Below are 12,165 nucleotides of genomic sequence, written 5' to 3' on the forward strand. Positions count from 1 at the left end.
ACTCCATTGTATATATAAACCACATCTTCTTTATCCATTCATCCATTGATGGACATTTGGGCTCTTTCCATACTTTGGCTATTGTTGATAGTGCTGCTATAAATATGGGGGTGCATGTGTCCCTTCAAAACAGCACACCTGTATCCTGTGGATAAATGCCTAGTAGTGCAATTGCTGGGTCTAGGGTAGTTCTATTTTTAATTTTTTGAGGAACTTCCATACTATTTTCCAGAGTGGCTGCACCAGCTTGCACTGCCACCAACAATGCGAAAGATATCCTCTCTCTCCACATCCTTGCCAACATCTGTTGTTGCGTGAGGTGTTAATGTGAGCCATTCTGACAGGTGTAAGGTGGTACCTCATGGTGGTTTTGATTTGTGTTTCCCTGATGATGAGTGATGTTGAGCATTTTTTCATGTGTCAGTTGGCCATCTGGATGTCCATTTAATGAATAGTTTGCCTTTCCCGCTGCACAGCAATCTGTTAAGAAGCAACTTTTTATATTGATTGCCTTTGCTTCTGGGATCTTTTGTTCTATTGATTCACTTGTCCATCCATGTCCCAATAAGTCTTAATTACTATAGACTTTTTTTCCTTTTTTTGTTTTGTTTTGTTTTTGTTTGTGGAAGTTCATCATCTTTAGACTCAAGGAATAGACTCAAGTGATGGGTACAGACTACACCAGGCCCAGAGTTTTGTGGCTCCGGGTGGGGGGTGGCGGGGGTGGGGATATTGGCAGACCCAGCTACAGCAAACACACAGGAAACTTGTGAGAGGGGAGGGGGAAGTTAGCAGATTTGGTCTTGAACTTGGTGGGAGTGGGGGCGGAAATGTGATTATCTTTGGGGCTTGGGAATGAGGAACAGAAGGAAGAAAGCTGTTTTAGGGGGGTCAGAGCAGGCCTAGAGGGACAGCTCCCTACCCCAGGAGCTCATAGTTGAGAAGGAAGGGAAATGAGGCCCCTCCCCTCAGTGCTGAGGACAAGGCCCTTGGCTCAGTCTTCTTCTGCCCCACCCTCAACCATGGAAGAGATGTGGTCCTTGTCCTCTGGCTCCTTTTAAGAGTCCAGAGGCTGTTCTCTGTTGAGCCTCTGGAAGAAGCTTTTGCTAACCTGATAAGTGCTGATCATTATGGCACAGGAGGGGGTGGCCTTGATGACCGCTGGAACAGAGCCTGCAAAGAGTCCCGTGGCGCCTGGTTCAGCCAGGATCTTCCACAGCAGATGTCACTCACAGCCGCGACTGCTCCCAGTGTGAGGTGGCATGGAGTCAGGATGGCCACCACTATCCCTTAGAGGCTGCCAGCCACAAAACTGATGATTCCCACAGATGTCTGGTGTTTTGGCCAGAGCCCACTCATCCATCTGCTCACCAGCTGTAGTTGAACAAGGACAGGGTTGAGAAGGGTACATCCTAAAGGGTAGCAGGACCCTGGCCTCAGTGAGTGCCAGCCAACCTGAGCCATGGCAGCTGGGCACAGGCACCAAGCTCCCGGTGTGACACGGGCTGAGCCTACAGCTTGGTCTGCACCAGCTACAAGTGGGCTAGTGTGCCAGCCACCATGGGTGCAAAGAAGTCAGGAGTCAGGGCTTGACCACAAAGGAAGGCCTTCAGTTGGTCACAGGCAGTGAAGGAGATGGCAGTGGCTAACACGGGTGGCTGGGAGGCCAGTCCACAGGGTCCTCTTCTGTCCTACAGTCTTCACAGAGGTATCCACAATGCCAGTGAGGCAAGCACAGTCCTGAAACAAGGTGGCATGGAGTGCACCATTTGGGTACAAGTACAGGGGCTCCAGAACACCACTGCAGATAGGAGGCACCTCCCTGTGAACCAGAGAGAGGAGAGCAATTTGGCATAGCAGAGGCTCCAGAGTCTGGAGGGAGGCCTCAGCTATCTGGCCACTGAGGGACACAGCCTGCAAGTGTGCCTTCCCCACATCCAGGGGTGTCATGCAGAGGGAGGTGGCCACAGTCCCAGTGCCTGAGGCACCATTTGATGGAGGGAGCTGATGCCACCTTGTAGCTTCAGTTCTGGCTGGAGGCCAGTTCACGGTCTGTGCACCAATTACTAGAGCTTTTAAGTGAAATCTTTGTAAGGTCCACCCAATTCAATCAACATCCCCTCTCCCACACTCTGTTGTGCTCTGGGAGTAGCATGGTTTACACTAACTCCCTCTGTCTCCATACACTTCAGAATGGTTGCACAAAAATTTCTGTTGGGATTAGCAATTTACTGAATATAGAGGTGGATACGAAGAGTATTGACATCCTTATAATAATGATCATTCACATACAAGAACTTAGTGTAATTCTTCATTTGTCACAATTTTTATGTGTCTATCAATAAAACTTCATACTTTATCCATTAAGGCTTATAATATTGTATTAGGTTTATTTCTTGTGATTTTATATTTTTCTTGTCATTGAGTAGGACATCCTTTCTTAATTTTCAATTATAATTCGAGTACAATGAGTGCTTCCACAATTCTGTACCTTCCTCAGTGATCATCATGAGAAGTGTGCTCTTAATCCCCTTCCCCTATGTCACCCACTCCCCCACCGACCTCTCACCTGGCAAACACCAGTTTGCGCTCCGTATTTAAGAGTCTGTTTTTGGGTTTGTCTTCTTCCTTCTTTGTTCATTCGTCTCTTAAATTTTGAATGAGTGAAATCATATGGTGTTTGTCTTTAACTGACTTGTTTCACTTAGCATTATACTCCCTAATCCATCCATGTTGCTGCAGATAGGAAGATCTCATCCTTTCTATGGCCAAGTAACATTCCTGTGTGCATGTGCATGTGCGTGTGCGTGTGTGTGTGTGTGTGTGTGTACTACATCTTCTTTATCCATTCATCAATGGATGCTTGGATTGCTTCCATATCTTGGCAATAATAATAATAATAATACTGCAATAAACAGGGGTGCACATAATCTTTTTTTTTTTTTTTTTTTTTTTTTTTTTTTTTTTTAAATTTTTTTTCAACGTTTTTTATTTATTTTTGGGACAGAGAGAGACAGAGCATGAACGGGGGAGGGGCAGAGAGAGAGGGAGACACAGAATCAGAAACAGGCTCCAGGCTCCGAGCCATCAGCCCAGAGCCTGACGCGGGGCTCGAACTCACGGACCGCGAGATCGTGACCTGGCTGAAGTCGGACGCTTAACCGACTGCGCCACCCAGGCGCCCCAACATAATCTTTTCCAATTGGTGTTTTTCTTTTCTTTGGGTAAATATCAAATGGTATTATCATATGGTAATTCTACTTCTAATTTTTTGAGGAATCTCCATGCTGTTTTCCACAGTGCCTGCACCAGCTTGCATTCCCACCAATAGTGCACAAAGATTTCTTTTTCTCCACATCCTCACCAACACTTGTAATTCCTTACCTTTTGAGTCTAGCCCTCCTAACGGGTGTAAGGTGATATCTCATTGTGGTTTTGAGTTGCATTTCCCTGATGATGAGTGATGTTGAACATATTTTCATGTGTTTATTGGCCATCTGTATATCTTCTTCGGGAAAATGTCTATTCATGTCTTCTGTCCATTTTAATCTAGATTCTTTGGGAGTATTTTTGGTGTTGAGTTGTATAAGTTCTTTATATATTTCGGATATTAGCCCCTTATTAGATATATCATTTGCAAGCATCTTCTTCCAGTCAGTAGGTTGTCTTTTTGCTTTGTTGATGGTGTCCTGCGATGTGCAAAAACGTTTTATTTTGATGTCGTCCCAATGGTTTAATTTTGTTTTTATTTTCCTTGCCTGAGGAGACATATATAGAAAAATATTTCTATGGCTGATGTGAGAAAGAGTACTGTCTATATTTTCTCCTAGGAGTTTTATGGTTTTACATCTCATAGGTCTTGAATCCATTTTGAATTTACTTTTGTGTATGGTGTGAGAAAGTGGTCCAGTTTTCTTCTTTTGAATCTAGCTGTCTAGTTTTCCCAACGCCATTTTTTGAAGAGATTCTTTTCACATTATATATTGTTGCCTCCCTTGTGGAAGATTAATTGATGATATAATCATGAGTTTATTTCTGGGCTCTTTACACTGTTCTATTGATCAGAATTGATGTGTCTATTTTTGTGCCAGCACCATACTCTTTTAATTTTTATAATTTTGCAGTATATCCTGAAATCTGGGATTGTGACACTTCCTGTTTTGTTTTCTTTCTCAAGATTGCTTTGGTTATTGGGGGTCTTTTGTGTTTCTATCCAAATGTTAGTATTATTTGTTCTAGTTCTGTGAAAAAATGCTGTTGGTATTTTGATAAGGATTACATTGAATCTGTAGACTGCTTTGGGTCGTATGGACATTTTCACAATATTTTTCTTCCAATCCATGAACATGGAATGTTTTTCCATTTGTGTCCTCGTTAATTTCTTTCATAAGTGACTGACAGTTTTCAGAGTACAGGTCTTTCACCTCCTTGGTTAAGTTTATTCCTGGGTATTTTATTCTTTTTGATGCAATTGTTAATGGGATTGTTTTCTTGATTTCTCTTTCTGCTACTTCATTAACAGTGTATGCAAATGCAACAGATTTCTGCATATTGATTTTGTATCCTGCAACTTTACTGAATTCATTTACCCGTTCTACTAGTTTTTTTTTTTTCCGTTGAGTCTTTAGGGTTTTCTACATAGAGTAATATGTCATCTGCAAATAGTGAAAGTTTTACTTCTTCCTTGGATGCCTTTTATTGCGTATGACACCTTTTTTTTTCCAGGTTACTTCCAATGTGTCATTTTAAATATTATATACATTTCAAAAACACTTGACGTTCATAAGCCTTAGAAGAGTATCAAAGGGACATGTTTATAACATCCAATCTCAGTTGCAAAGACCAACAATAATAGTACCAACATATGAATATTATAGAGTTTACAAATGGTCAAAAAAAAGAAGAATACCTTTTAATGGTAGGCTGCTAACTAAAGTAGTTGGAGGATTATTAACTCAAGATAACAGTTTTCTATCTGATGAAAAAGCCATACTAGTTGTTAGAAGATAGTTCTTCAGATAGACAAATACAATCTTGGATCCTATCAAGATAGCTAAGAGGTGAAATGGAATTCAATAAAGCCAAGTTTTTTTTGTTCAGTGATATCCAATTTTTTAAAAAATGTAAATGCAAGTTAGTAAACATACAATTAGTATTGGTTTCAGGAGTAGAACCTAGTCATTCATCACTTACATATGATGCCCAGCACTCATTCCAACAAGTGTCCTCTTTAATGCCAATCACCTGTTTAACCCATCCCCCCACACACACCTCCCCTCCAGCAACCCTCAGTCCATTCTCTGTATTTAAGAGTCTTTTATGGTTTGCCTCCCTCTGTCTTTTTATCTTCTTTTTCCTACCCTTCCCCTATGTTCATCTGTTGTGTTTCTTAAATTTCAAATATGTGTGAAATCATATGATATTTATCTTTCTCTGACTGACTTATGATATCCTTTTAAATTTCAAATTCTAACTAGATTTATTTATAGAAATGCACATGAATTTTTATATTCATAAAAGTGCCATTTAAAAGCTTAGTAACATTTTTTTTCCAGCCTTATCGAGATATAATTGACATAGGACAATGTGTAAGTTGAAGGGCTTAGGATGTTGATCCGATACACTAATATATTGCAGAATGATTGCCACCATAAGATCAACTCACACCTCCACCATGTCTCATAATTACCTTTTGTGGGTGTTTGTGTGGTGAGAACACTTAAGAGCTACTCTCTTAACAACTTCCAAGTATACAATACAATATTAATTCAAACAGTTTTTCCATAGATTTGTGGGGAGGGAGTTTGTACAGATATACCAAATTATTTCATATAATCTCAAATTTGCCTCCTCTTTCCAAGTCCCTTTTCTTGTCCCACTGAATCAACTTCTGTTTCAGTACTACATTGAAATAAGATTGGGGACAGAGGGTATGTTTGTCTCATATCCTAAAAGGTATTCTGTCATCATTTTTCCGTTATGAGGTTTTGACTACTTTTTTTTTTTAATGTTCTTTTGGAATGGGTTAAGGAAATTCCTTTCTTTCCTAATTTACAAAGATACATCTAAGAGCACAAATAGACATGGAATCTTCTAGATTTACCTTTTTTTTCGTCTGTTAAGGTGATCATATTGTTTCCTTCTGTAATCTGTGAAATATGAAGAATTACATTTACTAGTCATACCCAGAGCACACCCTCTGCTGATGAAAGCAGGGCGCCTGCAGGTGGGAGCAAATCCTCAGTCAGCGTGAGAGATGTCAGGTGATTCCAGCTGTGCAGCAAATCTGGCAACCTCAGGGTTTGGGATCTAGGCAGGGCCTCTATGAATCTCATCACCTGTTAAATTTACCCATGATTGTACTGCTCCACAGTCTCTTATACTGGAAAGGCCCCTTGCCAGACCTTGATGCAGAATGCATGGAATATTCACCTTATGTGGATCATGGAACAGACAGTTATCTGAAGTTAAGATTATAAGCGGAGAAGTTCTTTTTCTTTGGCACTGCCCCAGTCAATTGTTTTGGGGGTTCTTTGCCAGATTCCCCAAGAGCGCCAACATCACAAGCTGGGTCTGTACTGTCTTGTTATCAGCAGACCTGAGAAGAAAGGTCTACGTGGAGAAAAACAGTTGAGGCACCAAAGCCCAGGTGAAGCAGTGTTTCCCTTCCATTGTGAACCTGGTTATCCAGAACCTACCTCAGTCAATAAAAAGGGGAGGAGTTAACCCGCCCACCCATCTCTGGGTGGGTGTAGACCTTCTCTTCCCACTTCCCTGGCTTGCTTGCTTTAGGAACTGGCCCAGGAGATTGGTGTCAGGGTTGGTGAGTTACCATTCTTGCCAATTTGTTCATTTTGATTTTTTAAATCCTGTTATTTATGTTGTTACTGAAATTTTCCAATTCTCTCAGGTTTTTTTTCCACGCTGTTTTTTTTATTAGCCGGAAACTCATGCTTGTGGCCTTACCATGGACACCATCCTTCTATTTAGTGACTGCAATGTTAGAAAGAGGATATTTTAAGGGTGAGCTATAGCTTCTCTACTCTGAGGGATCCTCAACTGTGTTCTAAGGCGCTGGTTCTCAATTTTGGCTGCGTGTGGAAGTTATTTGGGGGAATTGTAAGAAAAGATGGATTCCTGGGTCTAACTTTCAAAGCTTCTTGTTTAACAGGTCTGGATATTTCTGGGCATTGGGAGTGTTAAAAAAAAAAGAAGAAGAAGAAGAAGAGAAAAGAAACGCAGACATAGAAAAATTAAAACCACCAAATTAGTAAAATAGATTCAGAAAGAGCTTATTGTGCATTTAAGAATGGTTTTCGAACTGGGAGCTTTCAAATTCAAAACTCATGAAGCTCAGGTGAATGACGTTACAGCGTATAAAGCGAAAATGAGGAGTTAGTTAACCTTTACAATGGTTGGTTATTCTGGAGAGGATCTCCAGATGGCAGGGAATGGTTTCAAAGTGATTATCTTACACGTTTTTAGGTAGATGGCTTAAGTTTCTTAAAAAAAAAAGAAACTCTTGAATGTTTAAACTGATGTATGATTAACCTACAATGTTACATTAGTTTCAGGTGTACAACATAGTGATTCAACAACTCTATAACTCTGTGCTCTCCATAAGTGCTCACCATCGACGTTAAATTTCTTCTATGGTTATCAGAGGTGTTTGCAAGAAACAACTTCAGTTTCACTTACGTTCATGAAATAAGGTAGATTTAGTTTTGCTGATGTGGTTTAAGTGGTTTCTTCTGCCCAGGGAATTTTCTTCTTAAAAACATTTTTATTTTAAAACTTTTTACTCAAATTCCAGTTGATTAACATACAGCGTGATAAGTTTCAGGTGTACAATACAGTGATTTGACACTTGCCTCAGACACTCAGTGCTCATCATGGCAAGTGCTCTCCTTAGCCTCCATCAGCTATTTAACACATGCCCGCACCCTCTGGTACCCATCAGTTTGTTCTCTATAGTTAAGTATCTGTTATTTGGCTTGCCTCTCTCTCTTTTCCTTGGCTCCTTTGTTTTGTTAAATTCCACATATGAGTGAAATTGTATGGTATTTGACTTTCTCTGACTTATTTCACTTAGCATTATACTCTCGAGTTCCATTCATGTCCTTGCAAATGGAAAGACTTTCTTTCTGGCTGAGTAATATTCTATTATATACATCCATCATCTATAAACATCACATCTTCTTTATCCAGTAATTGGTTGATAGACACTTGGGTTCTTTCCATAATTTGGCTATTGCTGATGATGCTTCTATAAACATCAAGGTACATGTATCCCTTTGAATTAGTATTTTTGTATTCTTTGGGTAAGTACCTGGTAGTGCAATTGCTGGATCATTGGGTATTTTTAATTTCTTGAGGAATCTCCAAACTGTTCTCCACAGTGGCTGCACCAGGTTGCATTCCCACCAACCATGCAAGAGGGTTCCCCTTTCTCTGCATCCTTGCCAACACCTGTCTTCTTGTGTTGTAGAATTTGCCCCAGGGAATTTTCAAGTTTGGTCTCCATTTTCTATTTAACATTAACAGGTTTTTTTTGTTTTTTGTTTTTTGGTTTTTTTTGTTTGTTTGTTTTGTTTTTGTTTTTTGTGTGGTTTTTTTTTTTTGTTTTTTTTTTGTTTTTTTTTTTTTTATGAACTCAAGTGATTCTTCTGGGCAACAATTCTTGAGAAGGTCTGGTCTAAGGTGCTCAGTATGTAACTGTCGGGTCCTCAGTTATTCAGCCACATGATTCAGTCAGGATACTTGAATCCTTCTGCATTCATTTTCCTTGTTGAAACCTTGTGTGGGCATTGGACCCCATCTCACCTGTTAAAAAGAATCTAAACCCCAAGGAGGAAGTTCAATGACAGAGGATGGTGTAAAATAGAAGTCAAAGGAGGGAAATATGTTGGGATTCAGGGGGAAGAGTGGATTTCATGGGATTTAACTTTCTTCACTGCATAATAAACTTCTATTCATCGAAAAGCTCTTAGAACCAAGATTTAAAACCAGAAACAGTTATCCATGCTATACAAACATAACCAGTGTTAAGCAAATTTACTTCCTTCTAGTGATGTTTGTCTAAGAAAGGAGACAGACTTTATAAACACTAGTCTCTTACACAACTTTGATTTTCCTAAAACTGGAAGTAGGAGAACTTGTTAAGTATTCTTTGAAAGTCTGGGGGCGCCTGGGTGGCGCAGTCGGTTAAGCGTCCGACTTCAGCCAGGTCACGATCTCGCGGTCCGTGAGTTCGAGCCCCGCGTCAGGCTCTGGGCTGATGGCTCAGAGCCTGGAGTCTGTTTCCGATTCTGTGTCTCCCTCTCTCTCTGCCCCTCCCCCGTTCATGCTATGTCTCTCTCTGTCCCAAAAATAAATAAAAAACGTTGAAAAAAAAAAATTAAAAAAAAAAAAGAAAGTCTGAATTTGAGTTTATAGTGCACAACATTGATACACTAGGTATATTTAATCATGCTCTGTTGTCAATCTTCAGTTTCTGATTTTATACAATCCATTGGACAACTTAAAGAATTCTGTATTGGGGCGCCTGGGTGGCGCAGTCGGTTAAGCGTCCGACTTCAGCCAGGTCACGATCTCGCGGTCCGTGAGTTCGAGCCCCGCGTCAGGCTCTGGGCTGATGGCACAGAGCCTGGAGCCTGTTTCCGATTCTGTGTCTCCCTCTCTCTCTGCCCCTCCCCCGTTCATGCTATGTCTCTCTCTGTCCCAAAAATAAATAAAAAATGTTGAAAAAAAAAAAAATTTTAAAAAAAAAAGAATTCTGTATTACATAAGATTGACACCTAGTGGTTCTACTTGATAGGCTCCTAGAAGAGGAACTGAGTCCAAGATAGTTAAATTGAGGAAAAGCTTTTAATACTGTCTGCTTTCCTAAAGGGATATCACTGTTTGACACCAACAATCTATATGCCCATCTGACCACACTGCAATGCTTCTTTTCAGATTACTTGAATAAACGTCTTTTTCTGAACCATAAGGTACACTGCTCTGAATAGTTTAGCTATATCTTGCATATAACTATTTTTAATTTCTTATCTCTATTTCCAACTTGTATATATAATTGGCAGTGTTTTCCCACTGATTAACAGAGCTCCTGAAGTAAGGCTAATTTGGCTTACTTTGGTTGTTGGGTATTCTCTATTAGCTTATTGCTTCTATGTATACATTTTCCCCCTCAGAATACATGCCTGTGGGTTTTTTTTAAACTTTTATGCCTGTTTTTTAAAACTGCCAATCTTATTTTTTCTTTAGTGTGCACATCTTTATTATATTTGCCATCCACGAGCCTGGTGCTCACTCTGTCTTAGAACATTCTATGACAATACTGAATGAGGGACTCTTTACACTCAAAATCATAGGAAAACCTCAACAATAATTAAAATCTACAAAATAGAAGAACAATAACGTTTGTTGTTTTCTATTAAATTAATGTTGGGGCGCCTGGGTGGCTCAGTCGGTTGGGTGTCCGACTTCAGCTCAGGTAATGATCTCACAGTCCGTGAGTTCGAGCCCCACGTCAGGCTCTGTGCTGACAGCTCAGAGCCTGGAGCCATCTTCAGATTCTGTGTCTCCTTCTCTCTCTGCCCCTCCCCTGCTCATGCTCTGTCTCAAAAATAAATGAAAACATTTTAAATTTTTTAAAAATAAATTAATAAAGTGTTTAAAACATACTCATTGCTGGAGATGGTGTACTAAAACTGGTAAATGTGCATTTCTTTTTTTATACATTAAATGTAATTTATTGTCAGATTGGTTTCCATACAACACCCAGTGCTCATCCCAACATATGGAACTGGAGGGTATTATGCTAAGTGAAATAAGTCAGGCCTAGAAAGATGGGTACCTTTTTCTTACCTTTGTAAGTTTATTTGAGAGTGAGTGTGTGTATGTGGGCAGGCAAGTGGCAGAGAGAGAATCTTTTTTTTCACCTTTTAATTTATTTTTGAGAGACTGAACACAAGTGAAGGAAGGGCATAAAGAGAGGAAGACACAGAAGCCAAAGCAGGCTCCAGGCTGTCAGCACAGAGGCTGACGCAGGGCTCTAACTCATGAGCTGTGAGATCATGGCCTGAGCAGAAGTTGGACGCTTAACTGACTGAGCCACTAAGGTGCCCCAAGGGAGAGAGAGCATCTTAAGCACCCTCCACACTCAGCACGGAGCCAGTCACAGGACTTGATCCCATGAACCATGAGATCATCATCTGAACCAAAATCAAGAGTCTGATGTTGAACTGAGTCACCAAGGTGCCTCCCAATCCTATTTCTTAAAAATGCAGCTAACTAATTTGTTTACCTGGAGTTGGTGGTGGTGGTGGCTCCTATTTTCTCCTGAATGTTAGACAGCCTTATCAGCATCATTTAACGCATGCACCTTCATTTCAATATGAATTCATGATGGCATTGCAGATGGACACATGTCTACACCATGTACACAAAAACATTGGTGTTTTTATGGGCTATTAAGGACGATAGTCATAAAAGAAACACCATGTTACAGAAACTGATGTCTGTCTTCCCCCAGGAAGTGTTAGGACTGATACTCCACATTTATCTCAACTCAAAAGTTTACCAAATCTGTTGTTAAGATCATTGTTCCAGAAAGAGTTCAGACCTATGATTAACAGATTATCAAACTGCAGCTCCTATCAGACCACAGGAATCTTCTATGTCAACTTTTTTTTTTTTTTTTTTTTAAGAATCAGCTGGCTAGTTTATTTAAATTGTACTGCCCATTTCCCCCCACCCCAATTTATATTGAAAAGGTCTGGGTGGGGTCTGGGTTTCTTTTTTTTTTTTAATATATGAAATTTACTGTCAAATTGGTTTCCATACAACACCCAGTGCTCATCCCAAAAGGTGCCCTCCTCAATACCCATCACCCACCCTGCCCTCCCTTCCACCCCCCATCAACCCTCAGTTTGTTCTCAGTTTTTAACAGTCTCTTATGCTTTGGCTCTCTCCCACTCTAACCTCTTTTTTTTTTTTCCTTCCCCTCCCCCATGGGTTTCTGTTACGTTTCTCAGGATCCACATAAGAGTGAAACCATATGGTATCTGTCTTTCTCTGTATGGCTTATTTCACTTAGCATCACACTCTCCAGTTCCATCCACGTTGCTACAAAAGGCCATATTTCATTTTTTCTCATTGCCA

The 12,165-nt window shown here is 40.3% G+C and overlaps 1 pseudogene; it reads right to left on the minus strand.

The window, feature by feature from the left end:
- Window positions 1–787: 787 nt before the first annotated feature.
- LOC131500089 (probable mitochondrial glutathione transporter SLC25A39) lies at window positions 788–6,978 on the minus strand (annotated as a pseudogene).
- Between the last annotated feature and the right edge of the window lie 5,187 nt (window positions 6,979–12,165).

The sequence above is a fragment of the Neofelis nebulosa genome, chromosome 17, assembly GCF_028018385.1.
Source record: "Neofelis nebulosa isolate mNeoNeb1 chromosome 17, mNeoNeb1.pri, whole genome shotgun sequence".
In the NCBI taxonomy this organism is placed as follows: domain Eukaryota; kingdom Metazoa; phylum Chordata; class Mammalia; order Carnivora; family Felidae; genus Neofelis; species Neofelis nebulosa.